At 44.6% G+C, this 15468-nt stretch overlaps 1 protein-coding gene across 5 annotated transcripts in view; it reads right to left on the bottom strand.

The window, feature by feature from the left end:
• The window catches only part of ARK2N (arkadia (RNF111) N-terminal like PKA signaling regulator 2N), a 59444-nt gene extending 44328 nt beyond the window's left edge, over positions 1 to 15116 (bottom strand). The window contains exon 1 of one of the 5 annotated variants that reach the window (XM_054184922.1): positions 14987 to 15116. The gene's annotated coding sequence lies outside the window, so the exon portion shown is untranslated. Of the gene's footprint in view, positions 1 to 11804; positions 11969 to 14986 lie in introns of those variants that run through there. The other 4 variants (XM_054184920.1, XM_054184923.1, XM_054184921.1 and 1 more) reach the window with 4 other exon arrangements.
• Positions 15117 to 15468: the final 352 nt, after the last annotated feature.

The following is a 15468-nucleotide window of genomic DNA, read 5'->3' as shown; positions in this document are numbered from 1 at the left end:
ATTGCGAAAAAATGTCATTCTCCTTTTTCTGATGCACAGATACTGCACTGATGATTTTAAAAGGCAGCTCTGTAAAAACTTCTGTGCTAGATTTTTCCAATGGAAATTATTTTATTTTCCAGCCACATGTAAAACACACCAAGAAGTAGAAGCCATTAAATATTTAACTGTACCTTTACCTGGGAAATTATTTTCGAATTGTGGAGTCATTTGTAAAGGCACATAATTTGTACGCTATGAAAAGTGCACTTTAGTGAAGAAATCCAGAAGGATTTGAAGGTCAGATCAGCAGAGACAGCCCAGCCAGTCTAACAGCTTGCTGCCACCAACAGGTATGGGCTTTACCCCCTACTCCTTTACCACCTAATCGTGACTGTGCAGTCATATTCCCTCCTTTGTACCAGAACTGGCTCATCCTTTCTTGAATAGATTCACTTCATTAAGCCAGCAGAAAACAAAACCAGAAAATAAGTGAAATTTTCTGCCAGAACTGGCAGGAAGGAGGGAATGGAGGGCTAGCAACAAACCACCCCTTTAGGAAAAAAAAAAGCCAAATCTGATGAAAAACAACCTGCTGTTCGGACTCATCACACCTTGAACTCAGATTCCAACTAGACCCAGGAGAGGGTGCTGAGTGTTTCTTTCACAGCACGGTTTGCTCTGAGAAGAGATTTTTTGAAGCTAAAAAAATTATTAAAAAGCAATAAATTAAATTAAATTCAAACAGAGGTGTTACTAGCTTCCTAAAGAACAACTATCACAGAATGTATGCTATTAAGTAATATACGCTACTGCACAAAGAGTTATATCGAAGATGGCACGCATGCCTTTTATCAATCAATCACTGGCCACTCATACATCCTTCATAATATTTTTGTTTGGCTTGCTCTCAGTAAATGTTCTTATTTATAATTGTGTATCTTACAATGTCAGTAGGAAATGAGTTTCACCTGAACAAATGATAAAGCCTGGAATATTTAATAAACACCATGATAGCCCAACCTTAATCGTACATTATCATTTTAGGTGTTACTGAACTGATTCACAATAAAGAATGGCCGGCTTGTATGAAGCAAACCAGCTCTTCTTCTCAGCAGCTGTGGATATGACAGATTCTTACTTTAAAAGTACTAAGTTTTTCACAGCAGCTTGCTGTTAGAAGTCACTTTAGTTATTATTGACACATTTCCTGTTATTCAGAGTCCAACAGACCACTACTTTTCCCTGCTTACAATGATAACACCTTCTTATGCCACTTCTAGCAATTATTTAAATGAAAAAAAATATCTAGCAGAACATTGTCTTTTAATGCCATTTCAGCACTGAAAGAAAACAGTGTGAACAACCTGCCTCCGTGCACCACTAGCCATTCATTTGCAAGCTGTAATTTGGAAAAAAAAAAAAAGAGAAACCGTACCTACATTTTTGCAGAAAATAACATCAAGTATGTTCTTTAAGCTTTTGTGACTACATAAATTAAACGCTAAACTGCAGTGCTGCATAGGAGTTACTTGTTCAGAATACACAGCTGACTACAGAGATCCTTCCAGAGCACGTACTACCATGCAGCTCCAGCATCACAGAAGTCAGTATTTTCATCTAAATCCGACTACGGTTTCATACATATACAGAACTAAAGACTACAGTGGCTCACACCTACACATAAACAATTATTTCCATTACCAGTGGATCACATTATCTCACATGTATCCGATGTAACTGAGCACAGATGGAACAAATCAGAGGTGTGAGAGAGGAACAATAAACGTATACAACTGAGGCTAATAAAATTACGGAAAACAGTTGACTTTTTAAAAAAAACTACAACGTAAACACTCAGAGAAGCCCATCAAAAACTCCAAATCAAACACTTGACAGACTACGTGTCTAAGGATGGCGGGATGGGAAAGGACAGAAGCAACACACGATCTGGGTACCGAAGAGTTGACCATAACGCACAGGTCTGCTTCATAACACAGGAGAAGCTTTTGGAAAAGACCAATGTCCTCTTCTGCCGAGAGAGCCACGTAACTCTGAAGATCTGAAGTGCTAAAGACTCTGGCCACCTCTGAAGCTTCACCAAAAATGTTTGTAGGCGTACCTGTGTGTTGGTCATGCTTTTTTTCTACTCCAATCGCCCTCCTTTCCATTAAAAGACAAGAAGCTTAATTTGGCAAACTCACCAGTGAAATCCTAGTATGAATAACACATACAGACATGCCCAACAACAAAATGTCTAAGTAACTAAAAACTAAGTAACTAAAAAATAATTAGACCTCTATCAGAAAAAACTAATCTACATCCAGACAAATGTAGAAGTACCAACGATGTATGCACTTCCCAAACACTGTCTTTTGCTCTCGTTCATCTCCTCCCCAAGATGCCATACATTCTTTTTTATTTTCTTTTAAGTGTCGTGTCATACCCATGCACTTAAAACAACAGAAGTGTGACCGGCACTCAATTTAACTCAAGACAGTTGACTCAGCTCTGTGTGGATGTGTGTGCACGATGCTAGAGAGCAGATTTTTCATAACACTAAGCCACCCCCACACGGTACCATGTAATTTATATAGTGTTCCTTTGAAAATGCTGCCCTAAAGCTGACTCACTGGCATACAATTCTACCTAAGGCGCATTTCTGGGAGTGGAGCTGGCTCTTTATCAGATGATTCATAAATCAGGCCTGGTAGCAACCCTAAAGAATAGGAGCCTGGTAAGAGAACCGCGGTGCAAAACAAAAGAAGAAAAGATTAAACTAATGCTGTGTTTCAACTGGTTTTGCATAAACAAATGAAGCTTAAAAATAGGCTGCTCCTACTGAGGGCCCAATATGCTGCATATACAAATTATCCAAGACTGAATAAAAATTACAAGTATATGTGTTAAAAAAAAAAAAAAAGGTTTGCAGAGCATCCTTTGCAACCTTGAAAAGTGACATTTTACATTGTGAATAAGAAGCAAGAATTTAAATTTAAATACAGGTTTTTACACTGTAATGCTTAATGCATATATTCTGCCTCTTCTAAATGAAAGGTAATTACCAGCTTTGGGTTAGTTCTCAAGCCTGCACACAGGCTTCCAGAAACACTCACCAGCTGCACTGGAAACCCACGAAAAAAAAAAAATCATAGTCTTCAAAAAAATAAAATTCATTAGCGCACAGATAAAGGCACACAGGGTTGGCTGCACTTAGCCTTCTAAAACCTCATTTCATTCTCATAGTGAAACCATTTTTTTGAAGTGTGCAGCAATTTAAAGTCTACAATGCTCTCTATCTAAAAATGAGAGGGGGCACATTTTTATTACTATCTGTTCCTAAAAATTTAAGCAACTTGCTCTTAGATTTTTCATTATTCTTTCAACAAAACTAGTAGCAGAAATTAATGCTAGGATAGCCATGCTTTATTTTTTATTTCTGTCTCCCATATATTAGCTTGCAGAAGATCACCCTACTGAGGATCATCACACGGATGCACCATCTTTTTCTAAGATTTTGAGTTTAACAAGTTTTCCCACTTTACCTATCAATTTTTGTTACTCAAAGGAAATGTATTCTGCACTTTCTCTGATAGTTCATGTCATTCTATACAAACAGACCTTCTTTTCTCAAGAAGTGTTGGCCTATCGTTCTACCATGCTCAATAATGCTCACAGAAAACCTACATTTTTAAATTGCTTGGGAATAACAGTAACAAATTAATCCTGATCTTCAGAGCACAGATTTTCTTTCTACTAAGAACATTATACAAAATATCCTTAAAGTAATCACACATTGGGTTACCTGCTAATAGCTCCAACTGGTTGATCAAGATAACTTCTATATAACTTTGAAGTAGCAAAGCCATCTCAGTAGAGCAGTATTCATTTGACAAGCACTTGTGCTGTCTCCTGCGAAAGTCAAAGCCAGTCCAGCATAGGCAGGCACACGTGAACTCTTCGTACCTCACTACTGCTGTTATTTGGAAATCTCAAAGCAGCAATGAGTGCTGTGGGACATAGGCTGCATTTCCTGGAGCCCTTAAGTCCATCCTGCCACTGCAAAGAGGTCAACTGCCTACCTGCTGGGTCAGGTAGAGCCATTAAGCCTTTCTGTAATCCAGCTTCCCAGAGGAAAGTTGTGCACCTGACGGCAAGGCTAGTGGGCTGAATGAGATCAGAGTCAGGGTCCGCAAGTAGAGCAAGGTGAGCATCTTGCACAACAGACAGCAGGGACAGGACTGGAGCAAGGGAGACCATTGGACGACTCACCCCATTCTTGCAAAACACCACCCCAAAATTGCACAACCCTTGACATCAGGAGGACAGATACTCTCAGTAGATAAGAGAGCTGTTTTGTCAAGTTCTGGGTAACGTTCCTTTCCACTAAGAGTGCTGCCTACCTAACCCATGCTGCTACAACCGCCCAGGCTGTCTGGCGGGTACTTCCGTAGCTCATGCAGCGACTCGCCAGCATCTCCTCATCTCTTACAGCCATCTACAAGCTCAAGCTGAACGAGAAGCGGAATGGATTTATGACAGCCATTTAACAAAGATGAGTTAAGTGATATTAAGTGACTCTACACTTTATAAGTATTTTATGATCAGACCTTTTTACACATCTTTGCCACAGGAAATACACATAACCGACCCTCAGGTATTTTAAAGCTCCGAATACTTTAACTCAATACCAGTCCTGTGTCTTTGCCTTAAGCCAGTATCTTCGTGCCACAGGGCAGCAACATCCCCATTTTATGGTCTGGCCAGCTGAAGAAGAGAGACCAGGTGACACGTCCAAATTTTACAGAAAGGCTGGAAAGGAACTGTAAGCCAAACCCTGATCTCCAGTCATTTTCTCATGCACAAACCACTAAGATTATTCACTTGTTGCTTTGATTATTAAGTTAAAGTCACATCACATTCAAATTTTGAAAATTTTACTAACAATAAGGCAACTCTTGACACCAAACCCTTGATCATTTTTTGACCAGTAATAAGAGCTGCCAATTGATTCCAGTGGCGACAGGTTACTAACAATCAATACTGTTGTTTTTACATGTCCAAAGCGCTCCTAAAGAAGAAAACACACATGACACTGGTCGGTCATGACCTAATTGGGACTCGGTAAGGAACAGGTATAACTTCAGTAGAAAGAAAGCTCACCCAGTCCACTGAACCATACTCAAGAGCACAGCTAACTCAAGACAGCTAACTTTTGAGTCCAAATCTTTACAAATTCTAACATTCTCTTCCTTAGTTGAGCTTTCCTAAGAAACTAATGCAACAAAAAAGTTAAATTCTTGTAAGACACCGCAGTCATAGACAAACATGTGGACACTGGCAGAATTAGAGGGACTGTGGCACAGTCTGTTATGGAAGGAGAACGAAGCCTGGTAACGAAAAAGGGCAGTGAAGGATAGGGTTAATTTAGAATAAGCTTTCGACAAACAAACAGATGAAAAAACAGTATGACACAAGTTGGTCCTACAAATGAAAAGAACTACTTTAGGTATTTCAAAAAACAGAACTGACTGGGTCAAAAGTCAGTTACATGCGCATTATGAATAACGCCTCTAACACGGGTTTTACTACCAAATTACTTCCTACAGTATTTACTCCCAGTTGGCAGAGGTGAAGAAATTTGACCTCTACTCTGAGAGGGTAACAGACAAACCAGGAAACAGACATTTCTTTCCCGCTATATACAGAAGACTTTGCATATATTTGACTACAGAAATTAAATGAGAGCATGTAAGAGGATACCAAGTTACCAGCCATAAAAAGAGCACAAGAAAATTGAAAGGTAGTTTTCATCAGTACCATGCAAGTACTGACAGGGGAAAAAAAAAAAAGCACACAAGACCACCTCAAAAAACTTCCTTACCCTTAAATAAAAGCACTATTTACCCAAAAATGATCTGTTGCAGTATTGTTCTTGATTTAGGAAAAAGCAGCTCAGCTGGCAGAGCTTTCTTAAGAATAAAACTTGCTCCTGTTATCAACAGGAGATGTAAACAATATATACAACTTCCCCAGCAAAAGCGGAGACAGGAGAAAAAAGAGCATCGAGTCTGGAGTATTAATTCAACCCCAGTCTGTTCATTCAACAGAGTCTTATTGCTGTACCTTGATGGCTTCCACACCAACAAACAGTGAAATCCACTACAGGTGTTCAGAAGTAGAAAAAACATTTCGATCTTGTAAAATAAAAAAGCGAAATCAAGTGTCAGTTATCAAACCAACTTTAAATCGAGGTGAGGTTCTGTAACTTCATAAATCCTCAATAATTAGGTAAGTCTGGCAAGATACTCACTAAAATTCCCTAGCTTAGTTTTATGGTATCCAACAATTTCTGGATTTTCTTTATTATAGTGAGCAGGTCAAAGCCTGTGAATTGCCTTTAAGGTGACTTATTAATATCGGCAACTGGAACCATAGAAAATAAAACTTCACCTTAAAGGCTTTTTAAAAACAACGCTCAAACAAATGGGTTTTTTTTTGGTTATGCGTGTGGGGTTTTTTTAATAATTCCTCACAGATTCCACATAGTGCTGATCAAAAGGTATTACCAGCTCTGGAGGAACCATAGCTATTGACAACGAAATGGTATTTATCAGTAATTCAGCTCATGGGCACTGGTGCCCCCAAGCCCATTCTTTCCCACAACGACAACTTCATTTCCAAATGACATCTTATTAAACACTACAAAGCCTCAGGCTACCGGCATTTCATCCAACTTACTTCATTAGTAGACAGCCTCTAAACCCCCCTTATCTCACATTATATTTCCAACCTCAAGCACATGGAATTAGTGGACAGCTGCCTGACCTATTTCTTTACAGACCCCCTTCCTTAAAACTTTTCTTTTGCCAGATTACTTAGAACTGCCTCTCCAGCATGAGCTGGCATTCACAGAGACCAAGAACCATGAAAGTGACGTGAGGAGTTAGGAGATTACCAGCTGATGAGAAAGCCACAGTACTGTCTTAACCTTACCTGGTTATCATTTTAAGTTGCTTGGTTTTACTTCAGGAAGTTTGAGCATACAGCACATCCTCAAACTGGTATCATGGAAATGTAATATTCCCAAGGAAAAACAAATGACTGAAATGGTAATAACTGCATCGCCACACAGACAACTGGTATTATGAAGTCTAGCTCTTAGTTATTCTCAGCTTTGCTACTGTGAGTCACTTGGTCCCTGCCCATTTTGGATGAATGGAAGTTAAATCTGCCTTCTCTAAAATAAGTCTTGAAAGGCTAATGACCAAGCACTGTGAAACAAGACATTACAGCAGAAATGTAGCAAGAACACTTATCCAATCACGGTCTGGCTCTGCCTGCTCATTTCCAGGAAATTTTGAAGCATCATAGCGGAAGAGCGCTGTGCAGGACACTGCAGGAGTCTCACTATAAAGTCAAATCTGTGATCTATGTATACTGAAACAAAAAAGCGAGCTTGAAAGAGTCTTAAATACTTGCATTTAATTAAAAAGCGACCACCTGTTCTGATTATGATTTAAAAAGCTGTCAGACTGAGCCCTAACAGCTTTTAAGCTGTCTTCTTGGAGACAAAATATCACAAGGCATGATACGGCTGAAGCCTGTGCATTATTCTGCTACTTCAATCAATTTCTGAGCGTTCAAGAGACAGACTATGTGGCCAAATTGATATAAAACCCTAAATACTTTCTTAAATAAAAAGGGATATTAGGTTGGATCATTCCAAATCTAAAGCTGACTCACCACATGACCACGGGCGCATTACTTGACCTCCCTGTGCGTTCAGTAATGCATCTGCAAACGGTGTAACGGCAACACCTCAGCACCTGAGCCGCATCTCATTTTCCGTCCTGAATGAGTAATCGATGGCAGAAAGCAAGTAATTTCCGTGGAGAAACTGCTGTACTCTACAAGCTCTATTCACACTGATCGACATGTGAAGAGGGAACACTAACAAGTGGGAATGGGCAACCACACATTTAAATTTCAACCCTTAGCAGTAACACTGAATAAGCGACAAGGTATCAGTCACTCCAGTCTAGCTCTGAGATGTACTCTGGTATGATAAACTAGCCACAGAGGCTAATATTTACACTATATGCACATTTTCGTTTACAGTCTCTTTCATCCAGTTTTCTTTTTGCTTACAATTGCACATTTGCAGACATTGCACGCTAGAGCTCAAGTCACAGACTCAGAACTGCATTATATATACTCCAAAAACCTGGAACAAAGATGCGACAGAAAGACAACACAAATCACCAGTAAATTAATACTAAGTTTCCTGCAATACTTGCTGACAGAGATTCCACCGTCACAACAGTTCAGCTGCTCCTGAGTTACAGTGCTAAACTTAAAGGCATGAGCATTGGTTCTCTGCTGAACTCCGACTCACTGGAAAACAGAGACAAAAGTGGTTTCCTTGCCACGTAAGCCTCAGGTTATCTCAGAGCTGTAATTGCACAGCACCACACAACTTCAGACCAGAGCTCTTCCCCAGAGCTATGGCGTCCCCTCTCCCCCCCTGCTGCTTCATTTTTGGTTCCCCATTGCTACCAAAAATGTTCAAGCCAGTAAAGACTTTCAAGTTTTGGTACTTCTTTTTCAGAGTGCTTGTTCTGAAGTGCAAGTTATATGCTTGCAACCATGGTATTTAAATCTTTCACTCTGATCTAGTAAATATGTTATTAAATGTGCTGCTCGCTTTCTGTCAATGTTTACAGTTTTGTAAGTCATTTAGTCAACTGCAGATAAAAACACAGAAGCTGAGATTGACCGTAGACCCAATTCTGTCAAAACCTACCATCAACACACTAACTTTGAGACGTCACAGAAAACGAAATACAGGTTGCTTGAAACAATTTACTCATTTGCAAAGTTTCCAAAGCTTCCGTGTATCTAGTGGAGACATTTCGGTCAGAGGGCAACCAGACAGTTGTGAATGTCCGGTCTGCAGCTGCTTTCATGGTGTGGTACACAGAGACTCCTGTCTCGTTAACAGATGTTTAAGTGATATGTTTATATACAGGTAGGTCATAGATGGCACATACATTCTTGGTGGAGCAGGAAGTTGATGTGATAACATACAAGAGATGGTGAAAAAAGTGAACAAAACCAAGGCAAGGGAAAAAGCCTGCATTTTAAAGGTAAGTACACAGCAAGGAGATGGGGGGGTCAGGACAACAAAGGCAATTATTTCTCATTGCTCCGATCAAGTTACACCAACTTATGGCCCTAACATTTAGTGTTCAAAGCCCCTCATGATTTTCCATATTTGCTCTTTGTTCATCGAATCTTACCTCACCTCATTAATCCCCACCTCCTCCACACTGTCAGCTGCCAGCGTGATCTTGCCCATTTGTCAAATGCACACAAACACCCTTCCTACCTCTCTTTTATCAGTTAGAGCAGCGCTTGGTTTGTGTGTGTCGTGACCACTCTGTACCGACCATTCTCAACTGCCTTGTGGTTGCCCTCAGGTTCCTTCCCTTTTCCCCTCCCTCCGCCAGCACCCAGTTTAATGTATCCACTCATTTCCCAACTTGTTTGTGCACTTTAATTTCTACCAAGCAGGCAGCCTTCGTGCGCTTATCGAGCGCAAGCATAGATGGCCAGGCTGTACTGCAATACACATCATACGGTTGGATGTGTAAGACCACAGTCCTTTCCTCTTCCTGATTTCTCAAGAATTTCTCATCGCACCTCTTCATGATGCCAACTAGCCATTAGGCTGAAGAGCAAACAGAAATAGTCGACACATTATAATTAAAAATTCAAGTGTTTAAAAATGAGTCAGAACTGTTATCCTCATACTTGAGCATAAATACCAGCTGCCCAAACTCACGTACTACCTTCTATCACTCTTTCCTCCTTATCCCCTAGACAAAACACCAGTGATACTGGCATACCAGAACCACAGAAAGCAGTATTTTATCAGCTTTCAGTAGCCACATGACCACCCCCTTTGGAGATTCTTTTACCAGAACCAGACTGCGCTAGGTCACGAGATATGATAAAGATTCAGAAGACCATGCTTAAAAACAATTGCTGTCGGACAGCCGAGTTCTCCATTCTTCATTTCACCACTTTTGCATAGTACATGAACCTGGGGGGAGGATGTCTGGGTTTATCAAACACATGACAAGCAACTTACTGTTCTCCTTGGAGCTTTTTACAAACCTATTCGCTCCGCACTGGCAATGTTTCCCTCCTCCAGGGCAACAGGGGAAGCTGCACTGTTGTGACTGGCTGACTTTCAGCTCTTGTATCACAGAAACAGCAATTACAGGCATTAACAAGGGCAGGAGAACCACAAGATAAACACCTCAAAAGAGCACCATCACGTTTCCTCAAGGTCAAACATTAAGTTTTTTAACAGACTTAAGCAACACAAGATACTTTAAGAGAAACATATGAAATGTAACATTTGTCTGCTGTTCTAAGGGGAGAGCTATTACTATTTGCCCTTAAAATTTTAGCTTGAAAACTGGAAACACAAAAACTCGTTTACAAGTGAAATTATTATTTGATCTTATGCTTGACAAGTACAAGAAAAGGCTTGAAACCAAATAAAATCTAGTGGGGGGAAATTACAAGAAATTTTACATTTTTAAAGAGACACTCAAGGGTTTAAATTCTTACTACCAATTCATTTCTAAAAGTCAGAATTACGTGGCAGTGAAAAAAACCCAAACAATACCAAACAGGACTGACTTATGTCATAGCATCACTACACACACGTCTTTTCAGCCTCTGAAATGCTGTTAGGTACTTTGTGCTGCTTTAAAGTATTAAACTAGTTACAACCAAGATGTTGTTTAACTAAGTTATTGCAGTTAGGGATCCAAAAAGGTACCTACAATCTTTACGACAAGTAGCCCTGTTCCACCACTAACAAAGACATAAATACAATTAAGTGCTGCTTAACAAAGGGGGAAGCTCTCCCTACCAGCTACACCTAAAAAAAAATAAATCACTAAGCCTTTAAAAGAGTGGCCTTTATAGTAATTGTTTGATAACCTCAATGCAAAGCAAGTTACAATACTGGAACAGGGGGAAATAGTTAAAATATTACAAGTCTGCTCAGACTGCCTTTTTTCCTCTTTAAAAAGAACAAGTAGCACAGTTAAACTTTATATTCTCCTCGGATGGCCGTGCCACTTAACACCACACCTGCAACCTATTTGATGTTAGGAGCTCAAGGGGAGCTCAGGCTCAATAAGCAACGAACAACTTGAACTTTTTCCCCTCCCACTTAAAATATATATTCCCACATCACCCAAGGTAAAGTAAAAAGAGAAAAAAAAAAATAGAGAAGCATAAAAGTAGAGCTTTTACACTCCTACACGCCTTGGTTTTCAAAAGCTTTTTCTCCCCACAGCTCCTACCACCCCACAAGACATTACACAGAAGTCCTGGGAGACACAAAGCCGACAGAAGTTGCTTCCAGGAGCCGTGGCAAGGCTTCCATCCCCCGGCTCCAGGCAAGGTTAGGACATAAAAATAACAATAAAGCGGCCGCTAGGCTGGTCTCCGGGCACCCTGACGGAGGTCATCCCTCACCGAGGCGCTCACCCACCTTTGCCCGACACCCCCCGGCGGAGGATGCCCGGCCTCGCTGGGACCAGGCCCCCCGAGGGGCGGCGGGGCCCTACTCGCCCGCTCCCGCCGGCGGAAGGATGCGGGGTGGACGGGCTGGGAGGAGACGAGGCCGGTACCCGCCTCGCCCGCCCACAGCGGGGCTAACGGCGACGGTTCCGCCGCCCGCCCGGCTGCGGCGAGGCGGCCGGGCCCCAGCGGGGGCGATCCCCGGCCCCACTCACCTGGAGGACACGCAGGGCCCCTCCTGGGCGGCGGCAGCTGGAGCATGGGCGGCCGGGAGGAGCCGGGTCTCGGTCGCCGCCGCGCCGCTCCCCCGCCTCAGCCCCCGACGCCAGAGAAAATGTCACCGGAGGCCGCGGGGCTCCGCTGCGCGGCGTCACTTCCTCCCGCCGCCGTCGCCGGAGCAGCCGAGCGCGGCCCAGAGCGGCCGCCGCGCCCCACAGCGCCCCCGCGCGGCGGAGGGCCGTGCCGCCTCCCGCGCCTCGGCGCTGAGGGGAGCGGCGGGCGGGCTGCGGCACACGCACACCCCGCACACCCCACGCACACCCCGCCGCACCCTGCCCACCCGTGAACACGCACACGCACAGCCCGACACCCCCGGGAGACGCCTCCGGGCCCGGCGGGGCGTCGCCTGAGGGGAGGTACCCGGTCTCGGCCGCAGAGCGGCCTGCTGAGGTGCCCACGGGCATGGCGACCGGGCAGGTGTGAGAGGCCCCGTGCTGCCTGAGGGGCAGGGCGGCCGGTAGACACCGCCCGGGCTGCTCAGGCCGGCAGGGTTGCCCACCACTGAGGCAGCCAGCGGCTGGTAAGTCGGCCAGGAGAGAGACCTGCCTGCGGGCGAATGTCACACCGCTGTCTTTGGTTTTCCAGAAGCACAAGTGTGCAAACCCAGCACGGAGGTTGGAGGTGATTCACCGGAGGAAAAGAGCAGAGGAGGGTGCGGAAGGAAACGGGGAAACGACAAGAAAGAAGCAGCCCAGGCTGGGGTCTGCCTGGCTGGGGAGCAGCTCCATGGAAGGGGACCTGCGGGCTCTGGCGGACAACAGGCTCGATACGAGTGAACAGTGTGCTGCTGCTGCCGTGGCAAACAAAGCCAACAGGATGCTGGGCTGCATCAACAAGGGCATCACCAGCAGAGATAAAGAAGTCGTTATCCCACTCTACTCAGCGCTGGTCAGGCCACTCCTGGAAAACTGTGCTCAGTTTTGGTCCCCACTATACAAAAGACATGGACAGGCTGGAGAGGGTCCAGAGAAGGGCCACCAAGATGATCAAAGGACAGGGAAGTCTGACGTATGAGGAAAGACCGAGAGAACTGGGTTTGCTCAGCCTCGAGAAAAGAAGGCTTAGAGGACACCTTATCACCACATTCCAGTATTGAAAGGGTGGCTACGAAGAAGGTGGAGACTCACTTTTTACAGGGAGTTGCCTGGAAAAAATGAGGGTTAATGGGTACAAGTTGCTCCTGTGGAGATTGCAGTTGAACACAGGAGGAAAATTTTTGACAAAGAGAACACTCAGCCATTGGAATAATCTTCCCAGGGAGGTGATGGGTTCCCCACCATTGGACACTTTTAAGATTCAGCTGGACAAGGTGCTGGGGCATCGTGTCTAGACTGTGCTTTTGCCAAGAAAGATTGGACCAGGTGGTCCCTGAGGTCGCTTCCAACTGGGTATTCAATGATTCTATGAGATGGCTTCCCGCTGTGCAGGGGCCCGGCAATGAGGAGGGCTGAGCTCGGGAGAGACGCAGGCGAGGGCAGCAGGAGCCCAGCGCAGCAAACGCCTCTCACCGGTCTCAGCCAACGGTCATTCTCCCTCCAGCGCCGATGGTGATCCTGCCTCTGCGCTGCCTGAGATCAGAGACCTGGGGGCTGGGTGGGGGAAGCGTGGTGTGCAATTAGGGTGACATTATAATGCAGACATTAAACATTCATTCTGGTGTTTCTTAATCGGAGTATTCAGCTTCGCAGCCCCGGGGTGTATATATGCCGCACAACTGCACAACACAGTGTAGGCAGCGCTCTGCAAATCGAAGACATGTGGCAGTAATCATTTCAGTACAGTCCCTAAATCCTGATCGGGGCCTACAAACGCCTAGGAAATTCCAGTGTTTAGACATGGATTGTACGGCAGAGGCACCCTCGGAGGAGCCTGCTCTTCCACAGCCACTGCTCGTGGCACAGAATCAGTTATGGGGTTGATTGTATAGAAACATGCGTATGCATCTACCGCCACCCAAATCACATACATGGACTTGGGAAACAAAGACATCACATACTGCCTCAGAGCAACTTCCCACGTTGAGGGGAAATATAAGAGAGAGACTCGGGTAGAAGTAGAGTTACGTCTTCAGGATTTCATTATTCTCTTTTAAAACAGTACTTTGCAAGATATTTCTCCCCAAACATTTAGAAAACTTCCTTTGCAAGAGCACCAGCCTCGCTGGTGCATCTAATATTGGCGGTGTCAGAGTAAGAGGGAACAAGCAGGGCGCTAGCGAAATCCGTGCTTAAGAGAAGATAAAGCCTGCCCTGCGTGGGGCTGCTGGGGGCTCTAGTCCGGAATCAGCTCCGATTTCCTACGCAGGTCGAGCCATGCCCTCCCACCAACTAAAATCAATCTCTACAACCTGGCTGGCTACTTCTGGGAAGATAAGCCAGAATCTGCATTTACAGGGAAGGATGTGCTTTGGAGGCACGACTCCCGAAAGACAGCCGGAGGACGGCAGGCTGTTGCAGGCGCCTTAGGACACGGCAGCGAGGAGCAGGCAACGCAGCTTTGGACAGCATACAGAAAAGCATAACGACACAGGCGAGGGCGGCGAGCATCTGCCTCGCATTTGCAAGAAGAGTGATAAACGGAAAGGAGCTCCAGGAGCCACGACTGAAGGAATCGGCAGCCCAGAGGCATTGCAAAAGAAAAAAAAAAAAAAAGACATTCTGACTATCGTAGGTACAATGGAATTAGTAAACTAAGCAGCGAGACATTGGTGATCTGTAAATATTTGAATGAATCAGTGGCGTGAAAGGAGAAGACTGGTGATACGTTAATGATTTTAATGGGGTGAAATTGAGGAAGGGCAAGTTTAAGCTGAGAATCAGGGTGGAAAGCTCTTGAATGGAGAACCGTAGGCTGGAAAATTGTCTCCCTAAGGGAAGTGGTGAAAGCTTTATTGCCTGAGATTTTAAGTGCCAGATTAGGAGAAATAACCAGGGGACTCATTCTGAATTTTCAAGGAGATGGCCTGAAAGATTAGGAAGGGAGGAGGAAAGGCAAGAGGTGGTGCTGGCGCCAGGAATTTAGGGAGGACAGCCCGGCACCTCTTCTGGGCTCCTTTGGCTCTCTTTTATCACTCTTCGACCGCCTCTGCCAAGAGTGAAATGATTTCAGCATTAGTTACCTCCACGAGGAAGCGATAAGAACTCCTTCGCCGTGAAGAAATGCAGTTGAGAAATGGGAGCCTCGGTGGGACGTCTGTAGAAAGGATCACGGGGGAAGGGAGCGGCGGAGGCTCTACCAGGGGATGTTACCGCACCGACACCTCCCCTCTGCGGCACTTGCGCTTCCCCAAAGACAAAAGGAGGAAATTATCTCAGCGCTGGAGCAGACGGGCCGGAGCGACCCTGAAGCCGCGCTCCCCTGTCAAAGTAAAAGCTGGTCATGGAAGCGCTTTGGCTCCAGAGGGTTTCCAGGCTGGCTTCCCTCAGCTGGCTCTTGGCAGGGGGAGCGGAGCTCTCCGTCCCTGCTCCCATCTCGTCCCCAGCTCCAGACTGGGAGAATGACTTTTCAAGAGCCCTTCCCCGTGTGCCCGGCGGCAGCATCCGTAGCAACATTCTGCATCCTCTGCAGAAGGAATATATAGAAACTTCACCTTCCAAGTGA

The sequence above is a fragment of the Rissa tridactyla genome, chromosome Z (assembly GCF_028500815.1).
Source record: "Rissa tridactyla isolate bRisTri1 chromosome Z, bRisTri1.patW.cur.20221130, whole genome shotgun sequence".
NCBI lineage: Eukaryota > Metazoa > Chordata > Aves > Charadriiformes > Laridae > Rissa > Rissa tridactyla.
Note: the sequence above shows the minus strand (reverse complement) of the source record. Positions and strands in the feature narration are given on the sequence as shown.